We start from the raw sequence: 12556 nt of genomic DNA, 5'->3' as shown, positions 1-12556 counted from the left end.
AACCCTTTCGTCACGTATTTCCCTAGATCATTCAATAACTCAGCAAACAAGCACGAACGCAACGAGCAACTGGAAAATCCTCGATCATCAGCGAGTAAAACTCTACCCTCGATCCTCGAACAGAACTCAACACCACCACAAGATTACCTTGGTATTCTCGGTGTGAGAATCCAAAAGCTATGGGCTCTCTATGATTTTGGATAAAGGGATGGAGGAAGTAGACGATCGAGTATGCGATGAACAATTGTATAGAGGAAGAAGGTCTATCATATAAACTTGATACTCGATCGTGTAGAAATGAGTTCTATCGTATAGAAAACACGATAACTATAATTTAGTCTCTCAATCGTGAATTCTGTGAGAAGATTCAACTAAATGATTTGGAAAACTATTTTTTTTATCTCACAGTTACCATAAACTGTGTATAACCACCCATTAAGGTGGTTATTGGAGAACAAGAAAATTAACTATCTCATAATTTATAATTTATAAATAAATATAATAACTAACTTATCATATTAAGCTCCCGCTGAAGTTTTCTAATAACTCTATCATATAAAAGTTATTCACTGCCACTGAAGTGTTCTAATTTTTAGGTATACTATATAGTTAGGTTCTTTTCCGGCTAAATAAAAATAACACTAAGTCTATGTGGTTTATCCAAGTATAACACTTATAAATGGACTTAAACCTACGATGTCTAGGTGATAAACCATTTTATTACCCCGCATCGCTCCCAAATACTCATAAAATTGATTACCAACGCTCAATTATTCGGCCATAATCCTCAGGTAGGAGGTGTTCCGTAGACCATTAACTTAAATACCCCCAACCTTCGACAAGATTATATACTGGTTGAGTTAGTAATCCTAGTTTTACAAGTTTTATGACCTATTTTAACTATTAAAACAAGTGGTTAACCTACGTGAGCATGCAACTATTCTTCGTTATGGATTTTAAATGTCTAACCCAACTTTATAGCAGTTTATAAAAATTTAGATATGCTAAACATCCACAACATACAGGCATTCAATACCTAATATAACACTTATATAAAATACAAGAAACCCTAACATGCATACTATATATTATAACAAACTATAACATACTTTCAATGCATGTTGCATGCTTCCTACGGTCGGATTTTAAATCTAAATGGCATATTATATGCATATACAAGATTTATTTAATTATAACATACATTCAATGCATAAATAATTAAACACTGACTTATATGGTTTTAGTTTTGGCAAAAACAAGCAAATAAAAACCTAACTATTACAAAAACAGCTTCAACACTGCTCGAACAGCTCCAAATCGCTTGAATTGGACCCCAACCGTCTGAACCCAACTAGCCAAAAACCATTTGAAGCTGAACTGGACCAGACCTCAAGAGAACCAGTCGAACCGACAACTTTTGCTCTCACTCAATATCTCGCTGAGGCTAATCATTTAGTGTGGACGACCATTGTCATGCATTTTGCCTGATCGTTTAGTGTTTGCTTGATCATTTAGCAACCAATGCTCATCGCTTAACAAAGCTACACGATCGTGTAGTGTTTTCCTTCTATCGTATAGTCTCATCGTCTAGTGCCAAAGGATGCTACCCGACCGCTTAGTTTCCTACATTATCGTATAGCTCCATTGTTTAGCACCGCGTCTTGATCGTATAGTGTGCGCCCAAGGTAAGTGATCGCTTAGTGCTACCGCATAGCTCTCGACGCATCGCCCAACTGTCGCTCATAGGTAAACGATCGCTTAATGCTATCACTTAGCATTTCAATGCATCGCTTAGCTGCCGCATAGAGGTAAACGATCACTTAATGCTATCGCATAGCGACTCAATGCATTGCTTAGCTCCCGATCAAAGGTAAATGATCGTGGTAAGCGATCGCTCAATGCCATTGTATAGCTTTTCACTGCATCACTTAGCTTCCACCCGAAGCTACACGATCGTGTAGTGTCATCGTTTAGCAATACAACGCATCACTTAGCTCTAGAGGTACACGATTGTTTAGCGCAAAACACCTAAACAATCAACGCCCGAAGCTACACGATCGTTTAGATTTTCCTTCATATCGTCTAACGCATGAAGCTAAATGATCGCTTAGCTACTGAAGCTCAAAGACGATATGAACAGAGGCTGATTTTCTAGAATCTGCAACTTGGCCTCTTCGCTCGTTTCTTTGAATTACAGCTTAATTTCGACTCTAACGACTCCAAATAAATTACATACTCTTGGGAAGACATATAAGCTCATCAAACAAGAGCCAATTATAAATTTAAGCAAGAAATCAAAGCGAAATTAAAAGTGAAAACCCAGAAAACCATATCAGTATAGCAGTTTTATATTTTCATACAAAACACCCACCAAACCAAAGTTAATCCGAACTAAATGCTTATATGATGCTCTGATACCAATTGTTGGAGAGGTACCAGCACGCAACGGACTACATCAGGAGTCATAAGCATTCTAATTCATTAATTTTGGCAGAAAAGAAACATGCTTAAACTGAGTATAATGGGTTTCAAGAACATACCTTTGCTGAACCATTGAAATCTTTATTTCCAACTGCTAAATCCTCCAAATCTTTGTGCAGACCACCACAAGATCTTCCCTACTATTTTCTTGGTGCTTTAGATTGAGTTGTGGGACTCAATATAAGCTGGAATCAAAGGGAATTTAGAGAATGCTCCCTGTAACACCCAAATGAAGAATACCTTCTTCAACCGATTTTTTTCAGAAAAATTCAATCGGTTCAATCATCTCAACTTTACTCCGATCTCTTCAATATATTGCAGACTATCATGCAAAGAGATTTGCTGCATGGGATGCAGCTCATGCTTGGAGTTATTGAAGCTTGAAGGTGGTGGGTTCCTAATGAGCTAGTTGAAGATGAAGATGGAAAAACCCATTTTTCCTTTTTGGTTTAATTTTATTTCCAAAATTCAAAATTGATTTTAAAATCATATTTTATTTCTAAAATCAAAATTTATTAATTTTACAAATTAATTTCATAAATTAATTTTCTAATAAAATTAATAAATAATTATTTAAACTATTTAAATAATTCTAATTAATTTAATATCCAATATTAAATTAACATTTACACAAATTCATCTTCATATATTTAAATCATATTTAAATATATTTCTCCAATTCTATTTGATTCTAATTTAAACGTTTCAAATTAACTTATCACGCTACTCTAGAGCTAATTCATTCCCAAGCTAGTAGGGGGACCTCGTGGACCTACAAATCATGGGCTCCAACGATCCAAGATTAATCGGCTAAACTCATTAGACCGATCTAACCCCCATTTGTTAACTAATGGGTCACTCCACTAAAACCCATAGTTGAACTCCCCTCACTGTAGATATATTATGTCCACTCGATATAACCATGATTAGTAAGTCAACCTTTCACAGGTTGTTTGCAATGACGATTGGGTCAAATCTCTGTTTTACCCCCGAAATTACATCTTGTTTCTTAAGTCCCTACTGATCCCCTAATGAACAATTGTTTTGTGATCCAATCACAAAATTGAGTCTTCTCATACCAATGAGAGGGCGGGATCCCTTGTTTAAGACCCAGAATCAACACTTAAGGGAACAACCTCTCTACTATCCCTAAAGCGGGTAGGAGTGAATTCCCTCTTGCACCCTATGTCCCCAGCTATCTATCCGATCTTACTTCTGAAATGGGAGTCTTGTTGAGTTGGCGTTGTTTGAGCCAACCCTCACCTATGCAAATCTAAGGATAATCCTAAATAAACAGGAGTTCATAGTTAGCTCAGGATTAAGGTCAAGTTACTTAGGTCATCGCTTTGAAATAGTCAATCTTAAAACAGTAAATAGCGTTATAAAGTAAGAGTGACTCATTTACTGGTTCGATCTTGTACAAACCCTTTTGCATAAGAATGCCCCCACTCCTCATGTCTAACATGAACGAATTAAGATCACATCATTTGTAGCACTTTACAACTCCTTGTAACAACTACAGAGCGGGCCCATCCAATAGTGTTACCAGAATAAGGTACCCAACCTTATCTATATACTATAGATCATTTTGACTATTTACTCGAACCTGATCCACCTTTATGTCTCCACATAAAGTTCAAGTACTCATCCAATAGTCAAGGAACTTTTAGGTTTATTGGATTTCTATTCAAGCAATAAATCTATTCAATAACACCTTTATTGAATTTTCAGAATAAATTCCATTGTTCACATATCATGAGTTTTAGGACATAAAACAACAGCAATCAAGAGAATTTTAGTCGTAAATTCGTGGTGAAGAAAGTTTTCTTCAACAAGATTGCTACTATGAGAAATTCTCCATAATCCCTTGATTCAAGCTTGTTTTGAGTCCCACAACTCAATCTAGAGCACCAAGAGAACAGTGAGGAAGATCATGAGATGGTCTGCAACGAGATTCAGAGAAGATTGCAGCTGGAGATCGAGCTTTAAAGAAGTTCTACGAAGGTGTGTCATGAAACTCACTTGTTTCTACAAGAGCATGCTTTATATTTTGCCAAAATTAATGAATTAGAATGCTTAATGATCCTTGTTGCTTCTGCTGTTGCTGATACAATCCTACAAGATGTAATTACAGGAACAAAACGATAAATTGGTCCCGCTATACTTACGAGCAATTTGTGAAGGGTCATTGTACTGTTGATTGGTTATATCCAATGGACACAGAAATATATCTGTAGCGCGGGGAGTGCAACTGTCGGTCTTTAGTGGAATGTCCGACTGTTAAAGAATGGTGGATATCGTGATTAAAAAGTTTAGTCAGTTATTCACATATTGTTGGAGCTTCAAGCTACAGGTCCATAAGGTCCATTTGGTAGTTCAATGGATTTAGGTTGAGAATCAGTTTTTGGGTTAGTTTGAAGTGTTCAAATTAGCAAAAGAAAATTTGATTATATATGATATAAATAAATTACTTCAATTATATGTGATATAATTGATTTGATGTATTAAATACATTAATTGGAGGAATTATTATTAAATGCCATAAAGAAGAAAAAAAAATTATGGTTTATATATTGCATACGATGTGATATTAAAACTATAGGTTATGAATATATTATTTATTTGTAATTAAATCAGTTATGAGATAATTGGTTTTAGTTTTTTCTCCTAATAACCAACTTAGTGGGAAGTTGTGATCAGTTACGATAACTGATGGATAAAATAAAAATCGTTTTCATTTTTTTCATTATGCGATTGATACACGATTGATAATCGAATGAACAAAAGAAAAAAGCTATACGATAGCCTTTGAGAGAGTGAACGACGAGGAATCGAGTTTACTAGACGAAAACTTCTCGTTTACTAGATAATCGAGTACCCAATCTATACGATAGACTTAGCCTTTTTCCCACTTATTCGATCATTTAACTCGATCGTATACTTCCTCCTTCCCTCTACCAAATCCACACAGAGCCCACACCTCTTGGATTCTCACATCGAGAATACCAAGGTAACTGAGTGGTAGTGTCGAGTATTTTCTATTCGAGGGTCGAGGATCGAGTCTTACTTATTGGGTTCGAGGATCAGACAGTTCGTGGAATTCACTGGTTGTTCATTGCTTTCGTTCATTGGATCAAGTTTGCATGGACGCGTGACTGGAGTTGATCGAGGGAATACTTGAAGAAGAGTTCTTCAAAGGTATGTCACTCGATTCCCTTTGGTTTTAAATGAAAGCATGTTGTAATTTACTCGATGATGCATAACTGTGATTGTATGTTTGTAAATGCTTTATTCTTTCACAATGGGTTTGGAACGATCTTGCTTCCACTCACTGGTTCTCTTGTTCAAGAGTTTCTTCAATTGGTATCAAAGCCAGGTTGTTCTGATAGTCAAAATTCTATTGATGCATCGAATACATTTACGGTCTTGGTGGATTTTATGTAGTCTGCAATGCGTTTGAATGTTAGATGTAGTTGTGGATGTGAGTCGATGGATGTTTCGAGATGGTTGCCTCTGTTTATTAAAGCTTTCTTTACTTTTCAAGTCAATTTGTAAGAGCCCCTATGTTTTTATGCATAATGACAATGCTATCGAGTCTGTATTCAAAGTGTTTGAGTCTGTAAGAGTCGTTCATGAAGAAGCTTCAGCGCATAAAGATGTCGTTCTCATCGAGGAAGAAGACCAAAGGGTTGTTGCGTCGTGTAGCCCAGGCTAAACGATCGTTTAGATTTGGCTACGCAATTGTCTAGAAAAGTTCTACTCGATCGTGTAGTACTTGCTAAACGATTGCATGGCTGATGCTAAGCGATCGGGTAAAGAGTTTACTCGGCCGTGTTGCGTTGGCTACTCGATCGTGTAGACGCTGAGGTAAATGATCGTTGAGTTTATAATACTCATCGCATGGAAGGCGCGCACACTAAATGATTGAGTCAGGCAACATGCTTCATCGTATAGTCACTGGCTACTCAATCACGTGGTATACAATACTCATGTTTCACTGCATAGTTGTCATCTACTCGATCGTTTAGGCATTCGTTACATGATGTGCACTGCACAATCGCGTGGCCTTCATGCTTCATCGCATTGTCATAGGCATGTGATCCATGCCACATGATCGTTTATGCTCGTTTAGCATTACTAGACGATCACAAGGAGTTGCTATATGATTAAAGGAACAATGCTTCACCCGGGCGATTCAAGACCCTGTTCGCCTGTTTGAACCGGTTGGCTCATTGGTTTTGTAATAGATAACTTTATTTTTTCTGGTTTTTTAGGCTAATCATCTTAGTCCATTGATTCTTGATGAATGTACACATGATATATGTTTATTTGTATATCATAAAGTATGCCATATAGTTTTAAAACCCACCATAGGTTATGCATTTGTCATGCATCATCTTTATATTATAAGAATTATGATATAGTACATTGCATGACTAAAATTACTTTAAAGCATGCTCATGCATCATATAATATAAGAGTTATAATATATGCATGCATTAAACATATCCATGCATCATCTTTATATTATAAGTGTTATAGTATAAGGGTGTATGAAAGCATGTATGTTTGGTTCATTACAAGTTATATAAGAGTTATATATAGTAATGAATGAACATTGCATGAAGCATGACACATAGGTTAATTTATAAAAATTATAAATACATAGTCTAGCTTAGTAATGTAGATGATTTTAATTGTTTCTTTTTATAAGTGTTATAATGGAAATTAAAACTAAAATCAATAAAAAATAAATGCATGCAAACTTAGGTTTAATCAGGTTTTAAAAGAGTATTAAAATTTGATTGAGATAGACCTAAGATCACGGTTCTAATGAAATTAGAAACGTAAGTTTAATCTTTTGATCAATTTAATAGGATTAAATTGACTAATAAAAGGTTAAATATGTACCAAATCTATCTATAAAGGATCTTTTGTCTAAGATAAGTTCTAGCTAGGTTGGGGTTTTTAAGCTAACGAAAATGAAACACTCCTACCTGGGAACCTATCTGAAAAGATGAATTAGATATATTTGATGCATGCATACAAATTTGATGATAGCATGTTAAAGTGTTTAAAAAGACTTAATTCAAATTTTTTTAATTATTAAAAGCAAGCGTACTTTTTTAGCAAATTAAACTCTCACTTAGATAAAACCAGTAGTCGGATTGTCTAAGTTAATGAATCCCTAGGTAGAACATTTAGTGGGAGGTACTTGGGGTATATAATACTTAACTTAAACCTCTACACGTTTTGAAGGATTGTATCAACAGCAGCGGAAGCACAAGGATCATCTAAGCACTCAAATTCACTAATTTTGACAAAATATAAATCATGCTTTTGCAGAAACAAGTGGGTTTCAAGGCATACCTCTTGTAGAACTTCTTCAAAGCTTCTTCATCAGCTGCTATCTTCTCCAAATCTTGTTGTAGACCACCTCAAGATCTTCTCCACTATTCTTTTGGTGCTCTATATTGAGTTGTGGGACTCAAAACAAGTTTGAATCAAGGAATGAAGGAGAAAAGCTCACTGCAACAACCTTGTTGAAGAACATTTTCTTCAACCCGAATTTTCTCTAAAATTCTTCATAGATTGTATGCCCGATTTTCACTCCAATCTTTTCATTATATTGCAGATCAACATGCAAAGAAAAGAGTTGCATGAGTTGCAGCTCATGCTTAGAGAAGACAAGGCAAAGATAATGCCATTTGAGTGAGCTACTTGGTGATGGATAATGGAAAAACCTCTTTTTCCATTTTATGTGTTTTGTTTGTTTTATTTTTCCAATTTTATCTAAAAAGCAAAATTTGATTTTATAAAATCTATTTTGATTTTTAAAAAATGAAAAAATTAATTAATTTCATAAATTAATTATTAAATAAAATTTAATTAATTTAATATCAAATATTAAATTAATTTTAACACATATCCATCTTTATATATTTAAATCATATTTAAATATATAAATTCTCCTATTCCGTTTAATTCTAAAATTAAACATATAATTATATCTCATATAATTACTAATTCCCTTAATTCTAATTTGAACGTTTCAAATTAACTTATCACGCTATTCTAGAGCTAGTCCGTTATGAGCTAGTAGGGGGATCTTGCGGACCTACAAATCATGGGCTCCAACGATCCAAGATTAATTGGCTAAACTCATTAGACCAAATTAATCCCCATTCGTTAACTAATGGGTCACTCTACTAAAGTCCATAGTTGCACTCCCCTCACTGTAGATATATTGTGTCCACATGATTTAACCATAATCAGCAAGTTGACCCTTCACAGGTTGTTAGTAATAACGGATGGGTCAAATATTTGTTTTACCCAGTCTTATTTCTCAAGTCCCTACTAATCCTCTAATGAACAACTGGTTTGTGATCCAATCACCAAATCAATTCAGTACTTGAGAGACCAACCTTCCTCTTATCCCTAAATCGGGTAGGCGTGACTCCATCTTGCACCCTATGTCCCTAGCTATCTATCCGATCTTACCCTTGAAATGGGAGTCTTATTGAGCCAGCACTGTTGAGCCAACCCTCAACTATGCAAATCTAAGGGCAATCCCGAATAAATAGAAGTTCATAGTTAGCTCAGGATTAAGATTTATCTAGATGAAATAGTCAGTCTTAAACAGTAAACAACGTTATAAAGTAAGAGTGACTTATTTCTTGGTCCTGATCTTATGCAAACTCATTGCATAGGACACCCCCACTCCTCATGTCATAACATGTACGAATTAGGATCACATCGTATGTAGCACTTTACAACTCTTTGTAACAACTACAAAGTAAACCGCATCCAATGGCGCTACCAGAATAAGGTACCCAAACTCATTTATGTACCATAGATCATTTTGACTATTTATTCAAACCCGATCCACTCTTATGTCTCCACATAAAGTTCAAGTACTCATACAATAGTCATGGGTCTTAGTTTATTGGATTTAGACTTTCATACAATTTATGAGATCAATAACAAGTATATTGATAATAGAAAATGTTTATTATTTTACAAACTGCGAGTTTTTAGGACATAAAACCCAACATGTTTCTCTCTGAAGTTCACACCGTGAGATCTATCCTCGGCCTCGTGGCACCCTAGGAGTGTCCCCCTAAAAGATGGTGTTTGGGTAGGTCAATACTAAGGTGAACGGAGAGAATGCTCATAGACTTGACCTGAATCCAGAATGAGTTGTGAACTTCTGCCTATGAAGATGATCCTTTGATCTGTATGGGTGAGATTAGCCAAATTCATCGACTCAATAAGCCTACCATTTTGGGATTCATCTGACCGGGGAGCTGGGAGTGCAGCTATACAAGAAGGAATTCCCTCATTCCTTTCTGTTAGGGTAGGTAGAGAGACTTGACCTTAATCCATAATGAGTTGTGAACTCCTGCCTATGAAGATGATTCTTTGATCTGTATGGGTGAGATTGGCATAATTCATCGACTCAATAAGTCTACCATTTTGTGATTTATCTGACCGGGGAGCTGGGAGTATAGCTATACAAGAAGGAATTCCCTCATTCCTTTTTGTTAGGGTAGGTAGAGAAATTGCTGCCCTAAAGGCTGATTCTGGGGCTTGAACAATGTGGCACCATATTCTCTCTTAGCTTGAGAGGGGTTTGGTTATAGTTGAACTATAACTAATTGTTTATTAGAGGGATCAATGGTACTTAAAGAGTTAGATATAACTACCGGGGTAAAACGGTAATTTTGGTTCAATTATACTTATAAGCAATTTGTAAAGGGTCAATGCAATGTTGATTGGTTATATCCAGTGGATATAGAAAAGTACAACTGTCGGTCTTTAGTGGAGCGATCGACAGTTAATGAAAGTCGATTAATTTAATTAAAGAGTTTAATTAATTAATCAAGTATCATTGGAGCTTCAATCTACGGTCCCCTCGTTAGTTCAATTAAGATTATTGAGAATCGAATTAATTTTGGATTAATTTGAATTGTTCAAATTAATTAAAGTGAATTAATTATATAAGATATAATGTATATAATGTATATGATACATTATAATATAAAGTTTTAATGAGAGGAATATATATTTGGATATGATTCAAATATTAATTATATGAATATGATTCATATAAAAACTATAGTTTAAAATTAATATGAATGTAATTCATAGTAATACTATAGGTTAATTAAGGGATTATAAACTATAAGTTATATTATATGTGATATAATATAAACTATAAGTCATATGTTATATATGGTTATTTATAATAATAAAGTTGGTTATTATTTGAAATTCAAAATTACGAATTTTGATTTTGATTTTGATTTTTTAAAATAATACAAGGGAGGGAGTTATTTTTAATAACTACCCACTCCCCTCTAATCTCTCAAAATTCTACAGAGAGGTTAAGATCTTCATCTTCATCACTCACGTTTGAACCTCCCAAGTGAAGCTCTCTGTAAAAAAAATTTCATCTCATAAAAAACCCTTATCCCTTTTCCAAAATTAAAAATCACTAAAGCCCACAACTCTCAACCGATTCTCAACCTTAAGAATAATAAGGAAGCTCTAGTGGTGGTGCCCATTAATTTTTTCTCCTTTGCTGCATTCGGTGTGGTGAGACTAGAAAAGGTGACCGTTCGTGAGATCGAGATAGGAAACGTAAAGAACAATTGTCTTCAAGGGTAAGTATTAGTTTTTTCCCATCTCCTTTTAGCATGTTGTTTTCGGAAAATGTTTATCCTGTGATTTTAGTTTCATGTGATTCTCTATATTTTCTATTTTTTTCAAATTGAAAATTAAATCGTACGATGTTCATACGTTTTCGCACAGAATTCAATCCCCTCATTATATTGACATGCAATTTTCTGATTCAAACTACATCAAACAATTAACCTTATTTGGGTTGCAATGGAAACATATTATTCTTACCACCACCCTCACTTCTACTTTTTTTTTTCTTAGGGTACCACCTTAACTTTTCCTTGAAGCATTATAGAGGAGTAATATTTGCCTCAACCATTTTACTCTTGTCCTTCATTAATTAAGGATTACTTCCATGTTTGGCTCAATAAGATCAGGTTTTCATAACACATGATTGGTCAACAACATATAAGAAATAGATTTTTCAGTATCAACTTCTTATTCTAGCTAGGATATACGTCTTAACCAATTAAGCTATGTTTAGAGTTGACAATTATTCATAACATAGTTGCCTTTAAATTTTAGGTTTAAATACTACTTTAGTCCTTATACTTTTAATTTTGGTTAATTTTAATCCATATACTTCTAAAATGTTCATTTTGTTTCATGTATTTTTAACCTCGATTCATTTTTGTCCATATACTTTCAACTTTGGTTCATTTTAGTCATTGTACTTTTAAAATTGACCAGTTTGGTCCCTAAAAATGAAAATAAAAAAAAACCAAATTAGTCACTTTTTAAAATACAATAACCAAAGTGGGCGTTTTGAAAGTATAGAATAAAAATGAATCAAAGTTGAAAGTACATAAATATCATAATAGACATTTAAAAATACAAGAACTACAATTAACCAAAGCAAAAAAATACATAATCAAAATAGTATTTAAACCTAAATTTTATATAATTATATGCTCAGAAAAAGTTTTGAGGGATAAAGCTTTTATAGCTAGATCTGTTTTTTTGGAGAGCAATTCATTTTGGACTTATCCAAGACCATTATCATGTTCAAGAGACATGTTTCTTCACAATGTGCCTTTTTTTTTGTTTACATATTTATGTGAGGTAGAGAGATCAATCCTTTGAAGTCGATAGTACATGTTCATATCAGTTAAACTAACACAATATGCCTCATAATAGCATTCATATGTTGATCAACTTATTTGACTTTTTAAACATCTTCGATCGATCTTAAAATAACATCAACATCTGAACTACGTACAATATAGATTATATCCTTCTCATTGACTCCTTTTCAGTATTCAAAAACTTTACGAACAATTAACATAGCATTTGGGGTATTAGGATTTCTAGGCGTTCCTTGATATTATGACCAGCTTCAAATCTTTAATTACTAGTCTTGTTAATGTTGGTTTTCTCCGTTGAGTAATTA

This window comes from Benincasa hispida, chromosome 3, assembly GCF_027475165.1.
Source record: "Benincasa hispida cultivar pf3 chromosome 3, pf3_genome.v1.1, whole genome shotgun sequence".
Lineage (NCBI taxonomy): Eukaryota > Viridiplantae > Streptophyta > Magnoliopsida > Cucurbitales > Cucurbitaceae > Benincasa > Benincasa hispida.
This window is presented reverse-complemented; position numbering follows the sequence as displayed.